This window comes from Mustela nivalis (assembly GCF_964662115.1).
Source record: "Mustela nivalis genome assembly, chromosome: 11".
NCBI lineage: Eukaryota > Metazoa > Chordata > Mammalia > Carnivora > Mustelidae > Mustela > Mustela nivalis.
Window position 1 is genome coordinate 38586446 of NC_139030.1, and position 26290 is coordinate 38612735.

At 37.2% G+C, this 26290-nt stretch overlaps 1 protein-coding gene across 6 annotated transcripts in view; it reads left to right on the forward strand.

Annotated features, from left to right (window-relative positions):
• Nucleotides 1-26290, forward strand: part of CERKL (CERK like autophagy regulator) — a 136737-nt gene that overhangs the window by 43252 nt on the left and 67195 nt on the right. The window lies entirely within an intron of this gene.

A 26290-nucleotide genomic window follows, 5' to 3' on the forward strand; every position in this document is an offset into this window, starting at 1 on the left:
CCTTGCATTCCAGAAATAAATCCCACTTGGTCATAGTATATAATCCTTTTAATATGTCACTGAACTTGATTTGCTGGTATTTTGTTGAGGGTTTTTATATCAATATTCATAAGTGATATTGGTGTGTAGTTTTGTTTCTGTTTTTTTTTTTTTTTTTTCTTGTATCTTTTATCTGGGTTTTGGTGTCTGGGTAATGCTAGTCTTAGAGAATGAGTTAGGCAGTAACTCTCTTGAATTATCACTTCCATGAAGAAGCTTTAATAATCTGAAATAATAGTTCTTAAGTAATTTAGTTCAGTTGAATTGTTTTTGAAACTGTATTTTTCTATTCCTGTCTCTTGAACTTCTATTAGAATTATTTTCCTTCCACGTATGTACTGATGGCATGTGCATATATGAATAATATGACTTGAGGATAACAGTTTGTCTTTATAAGGGTTGATTTTTCTAAAAGTTAAGCTCCAGAGGACAAAGAATATATGTACTAAAATATTATCTCATAATGAATTTAGTGTTTCTGAAATTTCTAAATGGCATTTGTATTTTATATGCTAAATAAAATGCATGAGTAGACATATGCAATTTAGATTTCTAGAACATATCTAGTAAAATATAATCAAATTGAGTTTCAAGATTGATTTTTTTTTTTTCTCCTGCACTTGTAAATCTTTTTTCCTTTTCAGCCTATTTCTTTCTCTTTGCCATTTGGATCAGACAGAGTAGAGGCAGCTGATGTAGTTGATGGTGCAGTTTGGTTTAAGGTGACACAGGGCAGAGAGAGGTGCCAGAGGTAGAGTAGCCACATGGTGATGTTAGAAAGTTGCAGGCCAGGCATCATTGATCAAGAAGGCCAAGGACCCACATCGACCAAAGGCAACCAACTGACAAGGTTATGCCCATAAACAAGGAGCTGAAGTGACATATTAAAAATAAGAGACCCTGTTACTAAGGTGCCCGTGCTTCCTTGTTAGTGCCCCTGGGACTTTCAAGGAGAGCTGATCCTTTCAAGAAGGCAAGAAAATCGCCTAGGTGACTCAGTAGGTTAAGCTGTTGCTTTCGGCTCAGGTCATGATCTCAGGGTCCTGGGATCGAGTCCCGCATCGGGATCTCTGCTCAGCAGGGAGCCTGCTTCCCCCTTTCTCTCTGCCTGCCTCTCTGCCTCCTTGTGATCTCTCTCTGTCAAATAAATAAAATATTAAAAGAAAAAAAAAAGACAGGAAAATGACAGTGGGCATAGTAGAGTTCATGTCTCTGGAAACATGGTGAATATATATATATATATATATATATATATATATAACTAAAAGCATTCCACTTTAACAGTGGGTCTTTTACAGTGTTTTATTTTAAATTTATGTGAGAAGAGATTCTAAAAAGTTGAAGTAAAATAAAAAAAATTAGTAAGTTCAGTTGAATTAAATTGCTTTGGGCAGGTACTCATGTTACTTGTGTTCTATAAAATAAGAAGGCCATTGGATTGGGAGAGGCAAAGCTCTTCCTTCACTGAGGGCTTGAGAAAATTTTCTCCCATGGGGCTTGTGAAGGGCTGGCAGAGTGACTGCAGAGGCAACTTGCTTGCATCTATCTCACCCATAAAATCAATAATAAGTAAGCAGAGGACATCATAACAAAGCTCAATTTAGTAAAAGCAATTTTATGGGCATATTGGGGCTTATCTAAAGAAAACAGACCACATGTACACAAAACAAAAAACACTGCCCAGATATTTTTCCAGCTTAATGAATGATGTTTTTGGTTTGGTCTAGGATCAAATCTAGAAAAATTACAGAGATGAATAAATTTATGTATCTTTTAGGATGCAATCTTCAGGGAGTGTTACTTTGTGTAACTTTGATAAGAGTTGGAAGAAAAAACTAAAAAAAAAAAATAGAACAAAACCCAGTTTGATATGAGTTGGAGATTATAAAATATATGGTCATATTCTCTGGCAAGTTTCCTGCAGAACAGTGATTTTGCTGATTCAGACAAATAGACTGACAGTTCAAATCACACAATGTGAACAACTAAAACAGGGTTGAAACCATCTAATAGAATGAAGGAACTTAACCATGATGGTCTGGATGAATGACTTTGCCCCCAAGTAACCTTAGAAGTCTTATAGGAGTAGCCAATTCCTCCTCATCTCCATGCTCCTCAGAGACAGTCCTGTGTTGATTTCATGATATATGAATTATAACAATATGTAAACAATATGTAAACAAATGAATGTTTACAGCTCCAAATCTCTACCAAACTTTATATTATACCAACATTCCCTTTAAGGTTGCAGTTTTAGAAAATGTTTCTTGTTATTATTATTTTTTACTTGCAAATCTATGTAATGCACATGTTCATTAAAGTGCCTAGTCAACTGAGAGGTCAGCATGATTGGTTCAAGCCTCACTGCAGAAGTGCATGTGTCTTTCTTGAGGGAAATAGGGTGATTATCTTCCAGCTCTGATTTGCAGAGTTGGGTCTATCTGTGGATTTTCCTCCTGTCTCATATTTCACTATCCCTGTTCTATGCTATACTGTACTGTATCAGGACTGGCTGATGGTGATTGCTGATTTCCATTTTTTTAGAATCCCTACCCAAGGAATTTGTGTTTGTACCAGACTTGAATGAATTTTAGGGCAAGGGTAGATGAGGGCAATACATACAAATGTACATCATAAAAATATAGATGACTTATGTTTGATTGTTAGACATCACTATTTTAAGTCCCTAAACCTTGCTTTTAACTGGTTCTGTGGCAAAACCAGATTTAAAAAATATATATTTTTGAATGGGTTCATTTGGAATGAATGTCTTTAATCAGGAACTGGAGTTTTCTTCCCACCAGTCTTCTACATCTTCCCCAGACCCACCTTTTTAATTCTGTGAAGATGAATGTGAAGAAAACATTAAAAGCCTCAGCTGGTTTTTCCTTTAGTCTAATTCATCTTACAATTAGAATTATAGTATATTTGGATACTAACGATTATTTTCAAATATGCATACTTATATTTTGAACTGGAGCAATGAATAAGATTTGATGAATTTTTGAGGAAAGAATTGGTCAACACTAGAAAGAGGAAAAAACCAACTCCCAAATACTTGAAGTTTTAAGACATAGATAAAAAGTGGCCAGATTAAAGTTTGTATTTATATTTGCATTTATAATAAGGGAGTCTTAAAATGCTTTCAATTTTTGTTTGAAAATAAGTCCTTTTACTATTCAAGTGTTTTTTTTTAAACACAGTGAACACAGTATCTTTTTAAATTTTTAGTAATAGAAAAGTCACCATAACTTTATTGGCTAACAGACAATATTAGGTTTATTCATCCAACACATGTTTTGTATCAGGCCCTGTGTTAATTTCTGAGAATACAGAAATGAATGAGATGTATGCCTGTGTGGAGCACTCTTGCTCTGGGAGACAGAGAAGAAAATATGTATTATAAATGTGTTAAGGGCCACAAAGGAAATATAAACAGACCATTAGGGAGCATAAACATTAATCATTGATTCAGAAATTAAAAATCTTTAAAAAATGCCATTGAATAATAAGGCTGGTATATAGTTGCTGATAAGCTTCATATATAGTTACTGTGGTGAAAGTAATTTAATAGTATTTTTTATACCTGTGATACAAAGATAAACATGCACAACCTTTAAATACAGCATGTGGGTACACCGGACATGTTAATTTTTATTCAATTAGGGTGTGACCCAGTCTCTGCATATTTGGGTTTCCTAGAAATGGTGAATTGCAAGCTTCTCTGGACCCAGAGCAAACCTCTTCTTTAGAAACCATAACATATATTTTAAAGCATATTCATAAGCTTTTTCCCCCCTTTCTTTTGGGGGGGGGAGTGGGGGAGAGAGAAAAGGGACAGAGGAAATCTTAAGTTAATTAAGTTAATTAAGAGAACCCTAAATATGCTCCACGCCCAGCACAGAGTCTAATGCTGGGCAGGATTCCATGCTCCTGAGATTATGGCCTGAGCCAAAATCAAGAGCCAGCCACTTAACTGACTGAGCCACCCATGTGCCCCCATATTCAGAGGCTTTCTGACAGATACCCTACAGAAGAGAATAAAACAAAGTACCCCTCACGTGATGTTCAGGGCCACTCAGACCTGAACGAGATTACAGGAATGAACTGGTTGATCTCCAGTGGAGGACTTAGCAGAAGGTTGAAGACATGAGGACAAAGATGAAAAAAAAAAAAAAATTCTGAAGTCTCATGCCCAAGTAACTTGGAGAAGCTAATGTCCTGAAGAGACAACAATGAATTCAGAAGTCTGGTTGATTTGAAGGAAAGATGTTCTGTTCAAGACACATTTGGAATATATTACAGAATCCTCTTGGAGATGTTGAGTATGCTGGTGTTTTGAGAGGAAAACATGAGGAGGTAAAGTAGAGTTGATGTGATGGGCATGATGAAAGCTTGTAAGAAAGTAATAAGGAGTTAAAAAAAAAAGCAGAGGGCTAAATACAGAATCTTGGGTGATACTCATATATTAAAATAGAGAAAGGGTGCCTGGGTAGCTCAGTTGGTTAAGCATCTGACTCTTGAGTTTGGCTTAGGTCATGATCTCGGGATCTTGAGATGAGCCTCTAGTTGGGCTCCAAGCTAGGTGTGGAGCCTGCTTAAGATTCTCTTGCTCCCTCTGCCACCCCTCCTCCCCCCAACCCCCACTGGCTCATGCATGCTCTCTCTCTCTTAAAAAAAGGGGGGTGGTGGTGAGGAGGTAGTGAGCAGAGAAGACAAAAGCCAGAACAACAACAAAACAAGTCATGGTCTAAAAAACAAAAACGAACCTATTCTAAAATAGGACCATTGAATTTTGTTGTTGTATTTGGGTATTGTTAATTTACTTGTAAAATTTAATAGTTACCCAGACACAGTTAACAGAGGCATTTTTAGCACATATCTGGTTGACTGTTACTTCTGATACTACATTTTTCCATTTCATTTCTAAGTGCTAATTTCATGAAGTAGGCAAATATAAATAAGCCATATTTAATTGAGTACATCTTGCTTTTGTAATGTAACAACCTGCTCTCTATTTCAACAGCCTCTCTCAGTTTTCAGCTATGAAAAATAGAGAAAATGGAAAAATTACTTAATGCTTGTTTTTTATTCCTAAAAAGAATGATTTTCCCTTATTTCCCCCAAATGTCAAATCTGTTCCCTGTGGGATAATAATGTTGGTCTTCAGAGGATGCTCTCTTTGATAGCAAAAGTTAGGGCTTCCTAAAGCATTGATTTTGTTTAATATTTATGTTCTCTTCTGTAAGAAAATTATGGTGAAATATTTTTTTTTAAAATCCAACCTATATCCATTATGTTATCATGAATCAGGCATAATTTTTCTTAACAGGAGAACAGAATGATAGCAAATTTTACTTGGATTTACTGCCAAATGATGTACTTATAAGGAATAATAAACTAAAGATCAACATTATAATGATTATTTAAAAATAAGCAGTTATATATCAAATGTATGATAGCTTCAGACATTTCATGGCGTACTATTTGAATTGGCAATACTTGTCTTCTTAGGGACAAGTTATTTTCTGCAAAGACATTATGTCTGAAATATGGATAATTTCTCTTTTGAAGCACTAAAAAATAATTTAAGATTGTTTTATGACCAGTTGAGTAGAACATCAAAATTATGTCTTTCACTCTTGAATATGGTTTTACTATCAATATATATTAATATTATGTAGAAAACGATTAAATATGTATCAGATTATTTGCATGTAAATATCAAAGTCCAGTCCCACTGGAAGTACTCTGTCCAACAAAATTCATATGATGTCGGCTTCCTGTAGTGGTTTCAAACTGAGCTCTGGAGGGTCACCACCCCAATCCCCAGGACCTGCCTCCTGGGTGGGAGTCCACTGCACCTGTCACTCACTCTTGGGCAAGTGTAGCTCCTAATTTAGGTGTTTTATATAATTCAGATGGGACTGAATAAGTCTTTGTTTGAAGTAAAGCATTGGGAAGTCTCTGATTCAGTTATCCCTGGGGATGATAACCTCATAGTATTTCGAACCTGTCATGCATGTTCTTTTTTGCTGACTGCTGGGCACACAAAGACCTGATGTCTTTGAGCTACCAGAATGTACACTCACTATGGCAACCATAGACTTGGAACTCTCAGAGATTGCCCATGTAATTTTATTCTTTTTAGTACCAGTTACTTATTAAATACACACTTTAATGTATTTTTTTCTTTTTATAAATTTATATATTGCTTACAACTCAATTTGCAGATAGGGAAAATATATTTTATCAAATCGAAGACTGAAATTGAGTTTAAAAAATTTACTTCAAAGTTTTAGAATTTTTTTTCTTTCTTGAACTTTTTGTTGCTTTCTAGCTGGACCTTCAGAGAAAAATACTGAAATTAAACTAGTTTCTATTAAATTAGTAATTATTAGTAGTACTACTTAGCTCTTCAAAGGATATTAACATATTAAAAAGAAAATCTTTTTGAACCAATCTCCAATTCCATCAAATTTCTATCTGAAAATGTAAATGTATGGAAACATTGGACTCATGCAAAATTTGCTTAATAATGTACAGGAAAAAGTACTATTTATTTTGAACCAGTTTGACATTTTGAGTTATTGTTTCATTCCAGCAATTAGTAGTGTAAAAAAAACAAATCACTGTGAACAAGAGTCCCCAGACATTACAAACTTGAACAGGAGACACCTACCACCCCCCCACCCCGCGCCAAGAATTCATATGCTAGAACAAGCAGAGAATATGAAATAAGTACATTAAAAATTATTTTAAGATATTAGGGGTACTTGGGTGGCTCAGTCTGTTAAACATCTGAGTCTATATTTTTGAGATTTTATTTTTTTGACAGAGAGTGAGCACGGGCAGGGGAAGCAATAGGGGGAGAGGGAGAATCAGGGTCCCCCCGGAGCAGAGAGCCCAACGTGGGGCTTGATCCCAGGACTCCAGGTTGATGACCTGAGTTGAAGGCAGACACTTAACCAACTGAGCCAGCGAGGTGCCCCAAGTATCTGACTCTTGATTTTTGACTCAGGTTGTGATTTTTCAGGATTGTGAGATAGGCCCCCATGTTGGATCCATACCTCGTATGGAGCCTGCTTAAGATTCTCTCCCTGTGCCCCTCCCTACCTCTAAAACAAGAAAAAATTAAAAACATGAAAGAATGCATGTTTTTATTCAATTCTATTCAATTGCAAGGCTGTCATAGAAAAGAATAGCATTTTTGCTATGGCATGTATTTATGAATCTCATTTTTTAAAAAAGTTCCTTCTTCTTAGGTCTTTGCTATTCCTGATTCTGAGAATTCAGAGGTTCTGATTAAATTTGTCTCAGTAATTCAAGCTTCAGTGTTCTTATGGTCCTTGAGGTTTTAATGTGTTGTCAGGGCCAAAGACCACAGATGTCAAAGATCTGAACGGCAGTTTGGTTTAATGAACATATGTAAAACTCTGTACTCCACACTTACAAAGGTATCTTTCCAGGGATTAATTATAGTTATAGTCTTATTCTTGCTTTGTTAAATATTCTTAAAGGTTAGCCAATACCTATTCCTGAGTCATATAAGATTATCACTTCTTTTCTATGACTTTTACCTTGGGATTGGTTCACAAGAGCCTGATAAAGACTGACAGGCATGCCAAGAGTTTCTCTTGCCCCCTGAAGTTTCTTTCCTACTAGCATCAGCTCTAATTCATAACCATTACTCCTTCAGCTGAAGGCAAGTTAGAATTAGTTCTAAGGGAGCTCATAATGTTGTTTGTACTTGGCATGAGTGACACAGGACCATCTTCCCAAGAGCTGCTTATTGGCCTCTGTAGCATTTTCATCCTAAGGGAGGAATATGTTTTTGCATGTAATTGACTATAATTATATTTTAAAACAACTAATTGGTATTTTATAGGAGAAAATTATATCCCTGCTGCAATCATTGACAGAGTATCTTGAGAATAGGAGTTAAGAGGTATATTCTCAGGTTGTTTCTGATATAGTTCAAATTCTTATGCTAGATTAAAGTCCTTTTGTCTATGCCTTTTGTATATAATTAAATTCCTTCTCTGGAGAAAACATTTAGGTATGCTTTGTCACATTTTACCATGTGTTATATTCAAAGGCTAAATGAGAATTTCTTTAAATATTTCCGGTAATATGTTACAGAAAGTTTTCATGCTGTTAAGTAAATTAGTTAACATTTCTTCCTTCACTAGATTATAAAGAAGTCATTATTTTAAAATTTTAAATCTTAATGATAGTTTCTGACATTTATTAAGCATTTGTTATGTGCCACTTTTATAAGTAATTTTTATTAATTATCTCATTAAATCCTCATGGTGTCAAGAACTACAAATATGTTCTCATGTTAAAAGGGGAATATTAAAGGGTGCCTGGGTGGCTCAGTGGGTTAAGCCGCTGCCTTTGGCTCAGGTCATGATCTCAGGGTCCTGGGATCGAGTCCCACATCGGGCTCTCTGCTCAACAGGGAGCCTGCTTCCTCCTCTCTCTCTGCCTGCCTCTCTGCCTACTTGTGATCTCTGTCTGTCAAATAAATAAATAAAACCTTAAAAAAAAAGGGGAATATTAAGAGTTTTGTTTGAGGTTTGAGGAATTAAAAGAATGCATGACAGCAAATAGTATAATTAAATTTTTAATATACTCATTATCTCTTGGTTTATACATGAGAAAACTAAGGCTTAAAATAGTTTAAAATTTTTCTATTCTGAGGTTAAAGAGCTAATACGTGGTGGAGGAGCTGGGAACAAATCCAGATCTGTCTGATTCCCTAACATGAACCCTTAACTGATGTGTTATCACCTCTCAGGTCTGTGGTAGAGTCTACAGTTCTTAAGTGTATTTTATTTACTGTACAATTTAGACTCTGTCCTGGAAAAAAGAAAGGACTTTAAATCCTTTTCTTTATTTCTTTTTTTTTAAATTTTTAAGATTTTATTTATTTCTTTGAGAGAGGGAGAGAACATGGGAAGAGGGGGAGGATCAGAGGGAGAAGCAGACTCCCCGCTGAGCAGGGAGCCCAATGCAGGACTTGATCCTGGGACCCCAGGATCATTATCTGAGCTGAAGGTAGTCGCCCTAACCAACTGAGCCACCCAGGCACCCTTTTCTTAAAAGAAATGTGGTATATCGTTTTGTTTGAAGATTCTCACTGTATAATATCCCCCACCCCCACCCCAACCAAGCATTACGAATCAGGCATCTAGATTGGAGTTCTAATGCTTGCCCCCAACAGTTAGGTGAGCAGTGACATTATAATGCACTTCTTAGTCCTAAAAAAGAATTCCTCCTCATGATTGTCACCATTATTGTGGTTTCTCAGATGCCTTGAAAGGAATCTGGCATGCACCTATGAAAAAGATAGCAGTTCTTTTTTTTTTTTTTTTTATTAAAGGAATTTTAAAACGTATATAAAAATAATGGTTTGTGTCTAATTTCTAGGCTTTATGTTTAGAGTTTGATAAGTGAATCACAAATGCTGTAAGCCTAACATGAGAGATTAAAAGTTGCATCAGTACTTAGATGAGAGTATAATGAATTGTCACTTAACAACTTTTTCACTGGAAAGAAATGAGGTAAAGAAGTAATAAAGCAGCATCCTCACAGTATGCATAAGTAGGAAGTACATAATATTTCATATTAAATGACAAATTATTATTAAGCCCCCTGGCATTCATTAGACTACCATTAATGCTAATGGAATTGTGTGTTATTTATATCGATATTATGTGCAACTCCAGGAATTGTAATCTTGTATGAATGTTTGTTGCTGTTTGAGGCAGGTGGGTGGATATTTGCGACAGCTACATGCTGAAACATGATGATGGTATTTTCAAATCAACCATTTTTTTTGCCCTTATCGTCCTTAAAGAGAAACACCTATTTTCTGTTTTTTTTTTTCTTTGAAAAATTACCTTAAATGGAAATGTGCGAAATTTGAAAAAGTGTGCTCTTCTGTTTCTACTAGTTAGATACCCGTAGTTAGTTCTCTAATAAAAAGAAGAGAGGTGGGCACAAACAAGTGAAGCCTATTGGTGTGCTTGGCTTCCTGGGCTCTCTGGGACATTCAGTGTCAGGCCAAGTTCTCTTGTACCACAGTGCTTTCCTGCTTGCTGCTGCCTAAGTGGCAAAGATTACTTATCTGTTTCTCTCATCTTCTGTTTGCCCAGTGAAGTCCCATTTGCACTCAAGTGGTGTAGCCAGCAAAGCCTCTGCAAAGCTGAGCCACATAGCAAAATCAGGCACTTGTCTCTTTCCGGTTTGGTAGCACTTCTCATACCTCTGATAGAACGAGTCGTTGCTTCCATTCTAATTCTTGGCATATGTAGGTGATACCTTATTAGACTGTAAGCTCTTCTGAGCACAGATTTTTTAAGCATGTGGAATTGGGATTCCCAGATTGTAAGTACTCCATAAATGTTTGTTATGTTACAAATGTTTGCCTAACTCAGTAAATGTTGGTGAAGTGAGCTGAATATATTGCTTCTCTGGTATGTGTTCGGCATTGTCCCAGATGCTTTTAACATAAGGCAACTCATTTAGTCTTGATCTGCAACACACTGATCATGGTCAAGACTTTTTAAATCCCTGCAGATAGCTAAGGAAACAACTCTGAGGGATTAATTGACTTGCACTGGGTCACACAGTTTTAAAGGGGTGGAATAACATTCAAACCCATGTTGTTCCAAGTCAGAAATCCACCAGTTTTTCACTATCCTTCTACTGCCTCCCCAAAGAAAGATTTAAAATCTTTTGGTTTAAAAGAGTAGTCTTGGTTTCTTAAAAGGCAAAGTGTAACAGACTGTGCCATATATTTGAAACTAAATATATTATTGTCAAGAATGTGTATTTTAAAAGTCTGTGATAGGGGGCACCTGGGTGGCGCAGTGGGTTAAAGCCTCAGCTTTCGGCTTGGGGCATGGTCTCAGGGTCCTGGGATCGAGCACTGCGTCGGGCTTTTTGCTCGGTGGGGAGCCTGCTTCTGCCTGCCTCTCTGCCTGCTTGTGATCTCTCTCTCTGTCAAATAAATAAATAAAATCTTAAAAACAAAATAGAACAAAAACTGTGGTAGTACCGGGAGGGATGACATCATGGGCCATGTAGGTTGAGTAACTTCTAGAAGATGAGAATCTGATGAAATTGCTCTGCTGGGAAAGCCAGGTAATACCGAAACTTGATCTTGGCAAAGGAGAGGCCCCTGTGCAGTCTAAGGGGAGGGGGTTTCGCATTCCCCAAGTTTGGAGCAGCAAGACTGGAAGGTTGAAAACAATCTGACAGGATACATGCCCAGCATTTACTAGGAATTTTCTTCCAGGACGTGCTGTTCTTCATTCAAAAGTGTCCATGATATCAAAAATATTTCCATTCTGCTCTGCATAAAGACTTTCAAGTTCAAACTCCACAAGTTTTGAAACTTAAACTGCTTACCATGGATACTCTTCAATCTGTCAGGAATAGGATGACAATGTAGTCCTGATAGAACTGCTGGGTGGAAGGGATGATCTAAGATGGCAGCATGGCTGGCCCTTCTTTTTGTCCTCTTTTAACTTCAGTGAATGGAGAGTCTATCATTGCTGGGTTTATGAATGAGTCATTGGGATTTTTATTGACCAATGGGATTTTTATTTGGGTAGTCAAGGTTTGGTTCCTAGCCACTAACTTAGCTGTGTATTTTACTTCATAACTTCAATGAGCTTTTGAATTCCTAGCTGTAAAATCTAATGCCAACCTAGCTAGGTTAGTGCAATACTTAAATGTACAGTGTGTGCCAAACAGTGGGCACTCAATAAAGGAAAACTGTTCTTATCACATAGCTTGCCAAGTTTTTGTTGAGCTTTTCTAGAATTTACATTCCCAAATCTTTTAGTCCTTCAAAAGTAAGTTTAAGCATCATCCTCTCAGAGGGGAAGGTGAGAGGGACTGTTAGTTCCCTATAGCATATATACTAAAATACTAATAGAATTCATCATTATTAGCATCATCATATTTCACATATACCAACTAATGTTAATATCCACAATGTCCTTGAGACAGGGACTGTTATCATTACCATTTTTGAGATGGGGAAAACAAGACAGGTGGAAAGTTTGCACAAGGTCACATAACTGTAAAATTGTTAAATTTGGATACAGACATGGGCAGTTTGGCTCCCCAGCCCATGTTCTTAGCCCACAAGAGTATCACGATGCTGTAAAAGTTAGAAGGCCTATTCCGTAGTCAGTCATGTTGCTTCAAAGTAAATGTAATTTTAGCCTGGCGAACTATATTAGCTACTATTTTTGGTATATTGGTGGCATCCTGTATCCTTGTAAGCCCTTCCCTGGCTGCATATCTAATTAGGGATCAAATATATAAAAATTCAAGAAGTGATAGATGTCAACGACATAGTTATTTACAGTTAATACATATTTGTGCCCCTTATGTTTAAGTGCTGCTTGGTTCTAAAATGTCATTCAATATTTGACTTTTAGTTAAAACCACAAGTCATATTAATGTTAGGCAACTGCTAAGATTTTCCTGTTGTTGACTAGGATAGCCAGAAACAGTAATGACTGAAATTGATCTGTCAATTTTAGATGTCAGACTCAGGAGGAAAAAAAATAAAGATGTTTCTGTCATGAAATTAGCTGAATCAAGAGAGAGAGGACCCTGATTTCTTGCATTGGTAGATACAAGTGCCTTGAACTAAATGAAGGAGCTAGGTTTAGCCAGAGAGAGAAGCAGTTCTCTTTTATGCAAATGGAATTTCCTCGGAGGCACAGAAAAGAAGACCTTTTAAGGAATTCTTTAAAGAGGGCTCCTGTATTCTTTCAATCTGTTTCCATTAATTTGGGAAGATTTCTTCATCTTTTGGCACAACAGGATATTCCAGGATTCTATCCGGTCCTGACTGCCCCAGCCCTGGGATCAGCTATTTCTGTAAGAAGTTGTGGTGCCTTTTGTTGGGGGGATGGTATTACAGAACAGAAATCTAGCTGAGGGGTATGCACATTGTTATTAGGATGTCAGAACTTCCCGGGTTTTGTAGCAGTAGAGCTAGGAAATACTGACTAGAAACAGGACTTTATATAGATGACCGTAATTCTAATATGATCCTGCTGTCTTCTTCCTTTTTTGTCTCCTTTCCCAATTTGTATCTCCTTCCTCCATAGGAAGAGCTCTGACTCCTAGCCGCGATACATTGTTCCACGTGCCCAATCATATGGTAGTCACAAAAGATTTTCAGAATAGCTGCAACCAAACCATTATGAAAAATAATTCTACCAAAATGAGTTCAAGATTTGTTGGCAGGTTTTTTTGTTTTTGTTTTTTGTCTCTTTTGGCCCCTTACACCAAAAAAAAAAAAAAAAAAAAAGGATTTTTTTTCTCTTCCTAGTAGTTGTTATTCATTTGACTCTATTCAGTTTTAGTTTGCTTTCCCCCCCCCCTCCATCTTCATTGATTTAATTATATTTTTTGGATGTGTAGAACATAAACATGTTTCCAAAAGAAAAAACTCCTTCAATATCCTTTTCACCTCATCCCTCTTATAGATATCAATTCTGTTAGTTTCTGGTTTATCTTACAGTTCTTTTCGCAAAATTACCAGAACTATGGATTTTTAAAATTCCTTTCTTAAATAAAAAGTAACATAAAATATAAAGTCTTCTGTATTTTGCCTTTTTCACCTAACTACATATACTGAAAATCATTTCATAGCTCTTTTTTTTTTTCTTGCTTTGTTGGGGCTTTTTGTTTTTATAACTATATAAAACTATGGTGTGGTTTGTACCATATATTATTCATTACTTGTTCATGTTTGGGAATTTTGATTGTTGTTAATATCTACAGTCACAAAATCTGCAAGAAGTAATTTTGTATATATTGTATCTTGAAATTAACTTTATAGAAGTAGACTTCTGGGTTAAAGGGTAGACGCATGTGTGTTTTACTAGATATTGGCAAGTTCCCTATCTTAGGGAACTTGTTTTTCATGTTTATTAGCAGTGTATGAAAGTGGCTTTCCTTACCAACATGATGTGCTTTCATGCATTAGAAAATTTCCAGTGGTATTGGTGAGAAATAATGTGTTAATATAGTTTGAATTTGCATTTTTGAAAGTTAGGAATAAAGTTGAACATCTTTTCATATGTCTAAGGGCCATTTTACCTATCTTGTGAATTGTCTTCATATCATATGCCTATTTTTCTATAATACTTTTGGTGTTTTTGCTCCTTAATTTTTAATTTTTAAAAGTTGTTTACATATAATATATATAAATCATATATATTTTTTCTGTGATACATATTGCAAATATTTTTCTCCTAATACATAATTTGTTCCTTAACTTCTTAAAATTTTTTAGAAGATTTTTTTTTTTTTTGACAGAGAGAGAGACAGTGAAAGAGGGAACAAAGCAGGGGCAGTGGGAGAGGGAAAACCAGGCTCCCTGCTGAGCAAGGAGCCCAGTGTAAAAGCTCCATCCCAGGACTCTGGTATCATGCTCTGAGCCAAAGGCAGCTGTTTAACCAACTGAGCCACCCAGGCACTCCTTTCCTTAACTTTTCTTATAGTGACTTTTGAGTCAAAGTTTTTGTTTTAAAATTTTTATGTTGTCAAATTTATTACTGTTTTTCTTAATTACTTCTTGTATTTGAGTCCTCGTAAATAACCTTTCTTTATACCAGGTTATAGAAAACATCATTCACGTTTTCTTCTAGTACTTGTGAGTTTAATTTTAGATCTCTAATTTATTTGGGGTTTATTTTGTATGTAGTGTAAGGTATGGACCTTACTTTTTCTCCCAAATAACCCCACAGTTGTCCTAACACCATGTACTAAAAAGTCTTTGTTCCAGAGTTTTGAGATACCACTTTTATCATATACCAAATTTCTGTATGTATGTGGGTTTTTTTTTTCTATCCCACTGGGTCTGTCTATTCATGTGCCAGTGCTTATTTGAAAGAGATTTTGCCGTATTTTTCATTATTTGATAGGACTAGTTCTTCTCATAGACCTCCCTACCCCACCTTCTCCAGGGTTTCTCCCTATTTTTGCAGGTTAATTTTCAGATAACTGCATTAGTATGAGCTTGTCTAGATTTGGAAAATAAAATCTAAATAAAATTTGGTATTTTATGGAGAGCACATTACATTTATAGATAAACTTAGGAAGAGCTGACATCTTGGACTAGAGCTTGTGTAACAAAATTTGCTTCAGTCGGGTGCCATAATCTCCCAGAAAGAAAGTCCTAAATCAGTATCATTTTGATGGAGAGTATCCCTTAGATTTTGTTTCCCCCTCTGTTTTCTTATACTGAATTGTTAGGCTTTTGGAAACACACATTATTATAATGTATAATACAAGGTTAATTTTATGTAAATTTCGCTGGGCGCATCTGCGCTCTTGTTGTAAAAATACATTTTTAGCAAGAACCCTGCTAAGTCTGTTTAATTGGACCCCCCCCCCTCAGCCCACACCTGATGACCCTTAATATCTGGTCAGATTCCTCGTTCTCCATCTGATATCTGATCCCCTGGTGTGTCTTCAGCAAGAATTCTGTTAAGTGGGTTGAAGTCAGAATCCGCTTCACTTCCCATGTTTCCTCTTAATAACTTTGTGTCCAATTGACCCCACCCTGCTCCTTGGCTGTGAGTTTCCAGGTTTTCATGTTGAATATATGGAGGTCCCTCTCCTCAGTTGGAACAGTTCTGAATAAAATCTGTATTTACCACTTTACTGGTCAGCTCAGGTTTTTCTTGGACAACACATATTTTAGTACATGAAATTTTTCAAGAATCTTTTTACAGAAACATATGTTCTTGGAATACTAATGATTTTTTTTAAAGTCCTACAGATAATTAAAACTCTCTCAAAGGCACATTGACTAACTTATATGTAATCCAGAGATGATACACTGAAAAAACTTTCTGATAAAATCATTGAATTAAAAAATGGGTTCATCATCACTAGCCTTCAGGGAGATTAAATTAAAACCACATTGAGATATCACCTTACACCAGTTAAAATGGCCAAAATTAACAAAACAGGAAACAATGTGTGTTGGAGAGGATGTGGAGAAAGGGGAACCCTCTTCCACTGTTGGTGGGAATGCAAGTTGGTGCAGCCTCTTTGGAGAACAGTGTGGAGATTCCTCAAGAAATTAAAAATAGAACTTCCCTATGACCCTGCCATTGCACTCCTGGGTATTTACCCCAAAGATACAGATGTCGTGAAAAGAAGGGCCATCTGTACCCCAATGTTTATAGCAGCAATGGCCACGGTCGCCAAACTATGGAAAGAACCAAGATGCCCTTCAACGGACGAATGGATAAGGAAGATGTGGTCCATATACACTATGGAGTATTATGCCTCCATCAGAAAGGACAAATACCCAACTTTTGTAGCAACATGGACGGGACTGGAAGAGATTATGCTGAGTGAAATAAGTCAAGCAGAGAGAGTCAATTATCATATGGTTTCACTTATTTGTGGAGCATAACAAATATCATGGAGGACAAGGGGTGTTAGAGAGGAGAAGGGAGTTGGGGTAAATTAGAAGGGGAGGTGAATCATGAGAGACTATGGACTCTGAAAAACAATCTGAGGGTTTGAAGTGATGGGGGGGTGGGAGCTCGGGGTACCAGGTGGTGGGTATTATAGAGGGCACGGATTGCATGGAGCACTGGGTGTGGTGAAAAAATAATACTGTTTTTCTGAAAATAAATTAATCAATTTAATAAAAAAAAGATAATAATAATAATAATAAGATAATTAGCATGCCAGACAGTGGAGAAATATTAATTTGGGAGATAAGGAATGTTGGTGACCAGTAGCTGCAAGGAGAGAAAGTACTCTCTCTCGGAGAAGATAACATTTCAGCAAGTATTCAAAGAGGAGAAGGTAGTAAGTTATGTGGATATCCGGGGAGAAGAGCTTTCCAAAGAGAGAAAACAGAACTAAGTCCAAAGGTTCTGAGAAGGGAGCCTGTATACTGGAGCAAAAGCAACTGTGGGGGGCACCTGGGTGGCTCAATGGGTTAAAGCCTCTGCCTTCGGCTCAGGTCATGATCTCAGGGTCCTGGGATCGAGCCCCGCATCAGGATCTCTGCTCAGCGGGGAGCCTGTTTCCTCCTCTCTCTCTGCCTACCTGACTACTTGTGATCTCTCTGTCTCTGTCAAGTAAATAAATAAAATCTTTTAAAAAAAGCACAACAACAACAACCAAAAAATGGGTTCATGTAATTTTCCCCTAACCTTTTCATAACTTAATAGTTTATGAAGAGTGAATATACAGTTATTTTATCAAATGGGATTTTTGTAAAGTTAATCATATTTAAATGCTATTTATTTTAACTAATTCTATGGTTGACTTCTAAACAGAGCAGGAAAAAAGAAAAAAACTTTTAAAGCCAGTAACATGTATTTTTCAGTTTGGATTTTTTTTTTAATTGAAATGTATTTGACACACAATGGTACATTAATTTCAGGTGTGCAACATAGTGATTCCACAAGTTGGTATGATACACTTTTGGTACATGTGTAGCTAGCATCTCTCATGCATTGCTATTAAAATACAATTGCCTGTATTCCCTATTAAAATACTATTGACTATATTCCCTATTTTGTTAGTATTCCCTAAATATGATTGACTTTTATTCCCATCACTTACTCCATGACTACAAGACAATATCTCCCACTCTCCTTCACCCAATTTGCCCACCTGCTCCAGAAAACCATCAGTTTGTTCTCTGTATTTATGAGTCTGTTTTCTGGCTTTTGTTTAATTCATTTTTTTTTTTTTTTTTTTTTTTTAGATTCCACATGTAAGTGAAATCATATGGTATTTGTCTTTCCCTGTTTTATTTCACTTAGCATAATACCCTCTGGGTCCATCCATGTTGTTACAGATGACAAGATCTCCTTCTTTTGTGTGGATGAGTAATATTCATGTGTGTGCGCCTGTGCATCGACTTCTTTATTCATACTGAGCGATGCTTGGATTGCTTTCATATCTTGGCTGTTATAAATAATGGTGCAGGAAACATATGGGTGCACCTATGTTTTTGAATTAGTGTTTTTGTTTTCTTTGGGTAAATACCCAGTAGTTGAATTACTGGATATTGTATTTCTATTTTTAATTTATTTTTTTAAACTTTTTATTTTTATTTATTTATTTTTAAATTAACATCTAATGTATTATTTGTTTCAGGGGTACAGGTCTGTGAATCATCAGTTTTACACAATTCCCAGTGCTTACCATAGCACATACCCTCCCCAGTGTCCATCACCCAGGCACCTCTTCACCCCAACGCCCCCCCCCAGGAACCCTCAGTTTGTTTCCTGAGATTAAGAATCTCTTACAGTTTGTCTCCGTCTCTGATTTTGTCTTGTTTCATTTTTCCCTCCCTTCCCTTATGATCATCTGTCGTGTTTCTCAAATTCCTCATATCAGTGTGATCATATGATAATTGTCTTTCTCTGATTGACTTATTTCGCTTAACATAATACCCTCTAGTTCTCTCCACATCATTGCAAATGGCAAGATTTCAGGTTTTTCAGTGACTGCATAATATTCCATTTTATATATGTACCATTTCTTCTTTATCTATTCATCTGTTGATGAACATCTAGGCTCTTTCCATGGTTTGGCTATTGTAGACATCGCTGCTATAAACATTCGGGTGCACGTGCCCTTTTGGATCACTACATTAATATCTTTTTTTTTTTTTAAAGATTATATTTATTTATTTGACAGAGATCACAAGTAGACAGAGAGGCAGGCAGAGAGAGAGAGAGGAGGAAGCAGGCTCCCTGCCAAGCAGAGAACCCGATGTGGGGCTCGATCCGAGGACCCTGGGATCATGATCTGAGCCGAAGGCAGAGCTTTAACCCACTGAGCCATCCAGGCACCCCACTACATTCATATCTTTAGGGTAAATACCCAGTAGTGCAATTGCTGGTTCATAGTGTAACTCTATTTTCAACTTTTTGAGGAACCTCCATACTGTTTTCCAGAGTGGCTGCACTAGCTTGCATTCCCACCAACAGTGCAGGAGGGTTCCCCTTTCTTTGCATCCTCACCAACATGTCATTTCCTGACTTGTTAATTTTGGCCATTCTGACTGATGTGAGGTGGTATCTCTCTGTGGTTTTGATTTGTATTTCTCTGATGCCAAATGATGTTGAGCACTTTTTCATGTGTCCATTGGTCATTTGGATGTCTTTGGAGAAATGTTTGTTCATGTCTTCTGCCCATTCTTTGATTGGGTTATTTGTTCTTTGGGCGTTGAGTTTGATAAGTTTTTTTATAGATTTTGGATGACAGCCTTTATCTGATCTTGCATTTGCAAATATCTTCTCCCATTCGTTGTTTGTCTTTGGTTTTGTTGGCTGTTTCCTATGCTGTGCAAAAGCTTTTTATCTTGATGAAGTCCCAGTAGTTCATTTTTGCCCTTGGTTTCCTTGCCTTTGGTGATGTTTCTAATTTCTTAAAGAATCTCCATACTTTTCCCACAGTTGCTGTACCAATTTACATTCCTACCAACAGTGCATAGGGTTCCTTTTTCTCTGCATCCTCATTCTTCTCTTTTTGATTCTGGCCATTCTGATATGTGTTAAGTGATATCTATCTCTTGTGGTTTTGATTTGCATGTACTTATTGATTAGTAATGTTGACCATCTTTTCATGTGTCTGTTCATCATCTGTATGTTGTCTTTGGAAAAATATCTATTCAGGTCCTCTGCCCATTTTTTAACCGGATTTTTTTTTTTATTGTGCTGTATAAGTTCTTTATATATTTTGAATTTTAACCCCTTATCAAAATAGCATTTGTAAATATCCTCTTTCCTTCAATAGAATGACTTTTCATTTTGTTCACAGTTTCCTTCAATGTGAAAAAGTTTTATATTTTGGTGTAGTCCCAATAGTTTATTTTTGCTTTTTTTTTCTTACCTGAGGAGACCTATCTAAAAAAATGTTGGTGTAGCCTATTCCAAAGAAATTACTGTCCTATATTTTTGTTTAAGAGTTTCCTGGTTTCTGATCTTAAATTCATTGTGAATTTATTTTTGTGTATAGTGTGAAAAAGTAGTTTCATTCTTCAGTATGTGGCTGTTCAGTTTCCTGGAACTGTTTATTGAAGGTGTGGTCTTTTGTCCATTGTATGTTCTTGCCATTTTTGTCATAAACTAATTGATCATATAATCATGGGTATATTTCTGGACTCTCTATCCTGTTCTATTGATCTCTATTTAGTGTCAGTACCATACTATTTTGATTACTACAGCTTTGTAGTATATCTTGAAATTTGATGTTGTAATAGGTCCAGCTTTGTTTGTTTTCCAGATTGCTTTGGCAATTTTAGGTTTCATATAAATTGTAGTATTTTAGTTCTGTGAAAAATGCTGTTGGTATTTTGATTGGGATTGCATTGAATCTGTAGATGGCTTGAGTAGTATGGACATTTTAATGATATTCTTCAAATTTATGAGCATAGAATATTGTTCCATTTGATGGTGTTGTCTTCAGTTTGTTTCATCACTCTTCTATTGTTTTCAGAATACAGATCTTTCACCTCTTTGCTTAAGTTTATTTCTAGGTATCTTATTCTTTTTAGTGCAATTTTAAGTGGAATTGTCTGAATTTTTCTTTCTGCTACTTTAGCATTAGTATAGAGAAATGCAGTTGATTGCTGGGTATTAATTTTTTTATCTTGCAACTTTCTGAATACATTTGTTACTTTTTCTTTTTAAGATTTTATTTATTTATTTGACAGAGAGAGAAATCACAAGCAGGCAGAGAGGCAGGCAGAGAGAGAGGAGGAAGCAGGCTCCCTGCTGAGCAGAGAGCCCAATGCGGGACTCGATCCCAGGACCCTGGGATCATGACCTGAGCCAAAGGCAGCGGCTTAACCCACTGAGCCACCCAGGTGCCCCCATTTGTTACTTTTTCGAAGCCTTTGGAATTACTTATGTATAGTATCTTGTCATATAAGAATAGTGACAGTTTAATTTCTTATTAATATGGTTGCCTTTTATTTCTTGTCTGATTACTGTGGCTAGGATTTGAGTACTTTATTGAATAAAAGTGGCAAGAGCAGACTTCCTTGTCTTATATCTGATCTTAGAGGGAAAGCTCTGTTTTTACCACTAGGTATGATATTAGCTGGGGTTTTTTCATTCATAGCCTTTATTATGTTGAGGTATGTTCTCTATAAACCCACTGAGTTGGCAGTTTTTTATCATAAAAAGATGGTGGATTTTGTCAAATGCTTTTTCTGCATCTATGGAAATAACCATTTGATTTTTTTTAATCCTTCATTTTGTTAATATGTTATATTATGTTGATTGATTTACAAACACTAAACTATCCTTGCATCCCTGGAATAAATCTGACTTGCTCATGGTGAATGTCCCTTTTTTAATGTATTGTTGAATGCAGATTTCTAATATTTCATTGAGTATTTTTCATTTGTGTTCATAAGGGATATTGGGCTATAGTTTCCCCTTTTTTTTTGCGTGTGTGATGTCCACCTGGTTTTAGTATCTGCATAACGCTCACCTCATAGAAAGTATTTGGAAGCTTTTCTTCCTCCTCTTTCTCTCTCTCTTTCTTTCTTTCTTTTTTTTTCTTTTTCTTTTTTTTGAATAGAGAGGGAACACAGGAAGTATGAGAGGGAGAGAGAGAAGCAGGCTCTCCGCTGAGCAGGGGGCCCGATGTGGGGTTCAATCCCGGGACCCCGAGATCATGACCTGAGCTGAAGGCTTAATGACTGAGCCACTGAGGCTCAGTGATCATTACCTCGAGAATAGGTATAATTCTTTAAATGTTTGGTAGAATTCACTTGTGGATCCATGTGGTCCTGGACTTTGATTTATTGGTGGTTTTTTTGATTACCAATTTAATTTAATTACTAGTAATTGGTCTGTTCAGATTTTCTATTTCTTCCTGATTCTGTTTGGAAAGATTATGTTTCTAAATTTATCCATTTCTTCTAGGTTCAGTTTGTTGGCATATAATGTTTTATAATAGTCTCTTATAATTTTTTGTGTTTCTGTGGTATGAGTTATTTTCTTTTGTTTCTGATTTTATTTATTCACTTAGTTTCTCTCAGTTTTTTTCTTGATGCATCTGGCAAAAGTTTTATCATTTTTGTTTATCTTTTCAAAGAATTGGACCTTGGTTTCCTTGATCTTTTCCTTTTTTTTTTAACCCCAATTCAGTGGTGATAAACTCTCTTAACTTTTTTTTTTTTTTGGTCTGGGAAACTGTTTATCTCTCCAATTTTGAATAATAATCTTGCTGGGTATTCATGGTTGTAGATTTTTTCCTTTTAGTACTTTGAATAAATTGTGCCACTTCAAAATTTTTCTGTAAAATCAGCTGAAAGTCTTAGGAGATTTCCCTGGTATATAACTTTTTGCTTTTCTTATGCTACCTTAAAAATTCTCTCTGGCTGCTGGATGGTTCAGTCAGTTAGCATCTATGTTTGGCTCAGGTCATGCTCCCTGGGATTGAGTCCTACATCAGACTCTTTACTAAGTAGGGAGGCTACTTCTCCTTCTGCCTGCTGCTCCCCCTGCTAGTGCTCTCTTTTGCTCTCTCTTTCTGACAAATAAATACATGAAATCTTTAAAAAAAGAAATTCTCTATTTTTCTGTAGTGTCTGTACCAGTTTTCATTCCCACCAATAGTGCATGAGTGTTCCTTTTTCTCCACATTCTTGGCAACACTTGTTGTTTCTTGAGCTTTTTATTTTATTTTTAATTTTAATTTAGTTTTGACATTTTAATTATTACATAGTGTGGACCTCCTTGGGTTCATCTAATTTGGAACTCTCTGTGCTTCCAAAACCTGGACATCTAGGTTAGGGAAGTTTTCAGCTATATTTCTTCAATTTAGTTTTTAGTTCTTTTCTCTCCTCCTTTTGGGGTTTCTATAATGCAAGTGTTCATTTGCTTGATATTGACCAGGAGATCCCCTAACTTATTCTCATTTTTAAAAATTCTTTTTCCTTTTTACTGTTCAGCTTGGCTGGTTTTCATTACCTTATCTTCCAGATTGCTAATTCATTCTTGTGCATCTACTAATCTACTGTTGATTCCCTCTAGTGTATTTTTTATTTAAGTTATTCTACTCTGATTATTTTTCATTTGTTGAAATTCTCATTGAGTTCTTCCACTCTTCTCTGTCATCTAGTAAGCATCTTTACAATCATTACTTTAAACTCCTTATCAGGCATATTGCTTGTCTCTGTTTCATTTAGTTCTTTCTGTGAGGTTTCGTCTTGTTCTTTTGTTTGGAGCATATTCCTCTGTCTCTCCCTTCTGCTTGACTTTCTGTTTCTATGAATTAGAACAAGTGCTTCTAAACTTGAAGGAATGGTCTGTGTGTGTGCACGTGTCCTGGGGCTCTCTTGCAGTTGATGATCTGCATATTGTGGGAGAGGTGTATGCATACTGTGGGAGAGGGTTGTATGGGTCTACACAGAGGGCACCCTAGCAGGACAGCTGGCATGAGATGGTGTAGGGCCTGGTCTCTCCACATAGGGAGTGCCCCAAAAAGACAGCTGAAGTGGAAGTAGGTGCAAGCTGGGAGTCCCAGGGCTCTATGTGCAGAAGGTACTTTTCCCAGACAGCTGAAGCTGAAGTGGGTATAAAGGTGTTCTAAAAGTCTCTATGCTCAGGGTACCCTGGTGAGGTGGCTGGAGCCAAGGTGTGGAGCATGGGGCAGGGTGGGGGACATCCCGTGTATTCTGCTCAAGGGGCACCCTGGCAGGCCAGTGGTAGCTAAAGTGGACATGGACTGTGGTGGTTCTGGGGCTCTCCACAGTGAGGGTACCCTCACAGGACAGCTGAAGCTGAAGTGGGTACAAGCTAGGGTGACCTGGGGTGCTCTGCATAGGGGGTGCCCTAGCAGGGCAGCTGGAGATGAGGTGGGCACAAGCTGGAGGTTCCTAGGGTACTCTCTGCAGGGGGCATCCTAGCTGGGCAGCTGGAGTTGAAGCAGGTGTCAACTAGGATGTCCTGGAATGCTCTTTGCCAGGGGGTACCCTAGCAAGCTGCCTGAAGCCAAAGTGGTGTGAGCCTGGACTGTTCTCAGTGCTTTGTATCTGTGTCATCTTTGTGTGATGGCTGGAGCTATAGTGGGTGCTGACCAGGGGTGTCCCAGTGGATGGCACTCTGGGGCTGCCTCGGTGGGATGGCTGCGGCCGGGATGGACTAGGGTGCCAGGTCTCACTTAGGTGCTAAGCTGGCTCAGGCACTCAGACCCTGTTCCCATCAATATTACCAAGGTTAAGAGGGAATGTAAACGTGGTGCTCACCTGCTCCTTTGGCCCAGAGAGTTCCAGCAGCTCCCCCATAATATAGCAGGGTTCTAGGGCCAGTTCCTTGATATTCTATTTGTTCTTTTGAACAGCGGCTTTTTTTTTTTTTTTTTCCCGTTTGTGCTGCAGGGCATCTGGGGCTGGTGTGGGCTAGGGGCCCAGTGCCTGCTGGGGCAGCCCACCAGCTAGTGTGCTCAGAGCCCTGCTCTGTCCGTGCTGTCAAGGCAAGGAGGACTAGAAACCATGGTGCTCACCAGCCCCTCCAACCCAGAGTGAGTTTCCATAGCTTGCTTGACATTCGTCAGGTTTCTAGGGCTGGATCTTTTATATACTAGCTGCTTTTTAAAGCCAGGGCTTTTTTTTTTTCCCTATGCGCCAGAGCAGAGGGATCTGCTCCGAGTCCTATCCCTTTCCCTCCAGTTCCGGGTCAGGGATGGGAGTTCTTTGTGTTTCACCATCTTTTCTATCATTTTCTACTGTGTAGAAGCTGTTCAGATAGCTTGTAGTTCTTCTTCAGGGAGAATCAGTCTATAACTTGCTGTAGACTTAATGAGTCCAAGGAGGCCGTGAGTTCAGGATGTTCCTACATCTCCATCTTGCCCCAGACCTCTCTGGATATTTAATTGGGGAGAGTAAGGATAGTAATAATTGAATAAAAGTAAATGGGATATATAATTGGTTGAAATTTCGTTTCCCCTGTCTTAGCTCTTTTTTCCGTTCATTCTTTCTCTATCTGTAGACTTGACCACTTCAACATTAAAATATGGAAGTACTGAGGGGACTATTTCTGGCAATAGGTGATTCTTTCTACTAATGATCTTTGAGCCTATCTTAGCTGTTAGAGATGTTCACATCAATGAGTTCAGAAGTTTTGTGAGTTGAGAAGTTACTGGGTTTATTTAAATAGACTGTAAGACTGAAATTATTTTCATGTGTGTGTAAAGATGTGTGCATCAATTAACTTTTGCTGACAGTGAAGTGAAATCAATGAATTTTTAAAAAAGGTTTTATTTATTTATTTGACAGACCAAGATCACAAGTAGACAGAGAGGCAGGAAGAGAGAGAAAGGGAAGCAGGCTCCCTGCCGAGCAGAAAGCCCGACTCGGGGCTAGATCCCAGGACCCTGGGATCATGTCCTGAGCCAAAGGCAGAGGCTTTAACCCACCTGGGTGGTACCCCAATGAATTTTAACATAAATCTCCTAATATAAAATATCTCTGTTTCTGCCCTTTGCTAAGAAGTTGTCGTATCTTGTGTGTGAAAGGTTTTACCGTCACTGTTACATATTAACTAGGCATAGTTTAATATTAATAGCTCCTGCGTATTGTGGTTAATTCAGGTCTTTATTTCCTGTATTTGGGTTTTATTTTTGCAACAGTTTGCTTGCTTTTTTGTATAAAACTGTTGTGAGTATATCCAATACTATAACAAGGTTCTGGGCTCTTAACTTTGATGAACACCATGCCATTTCCATCATGCTGCACTCAAAACAGCACAGATGTGAGTCTGGGAGTGGCGTCCCCGCTGCTCTCATGAGCCTTTGTTTGGAGAACACCCTGATTAACCCCCACCCTTCATGGTTCATTGACTCACTGATAGATCAAGTTTAAACTAGTACATATTAGCACATTTGTTACTAACAGAGGAACAGTTGGCCATTCTGTTTTACATTGATGGTTCATTGCAAACTGGCGTGCTAAAAAGGTCTATACTCTAGAGTATGAATTGAGAGGTTACAGAAGGACCAAGAACCGAAACAGTTGCATATTAATATTGAATTATGCCTATATTTTAATCTTGAATTATCTATTTGGGGGTTGCTTATACTATTGTGAAATTATGAATAAATGATTATTATCACATTGAGATTTTTTTTTCAAGGAGTTGAGGGGGTTTATGTATCTCAATATAGCTTTCATTTTAAACAGTTTGTCATAATTGAGGGAAGG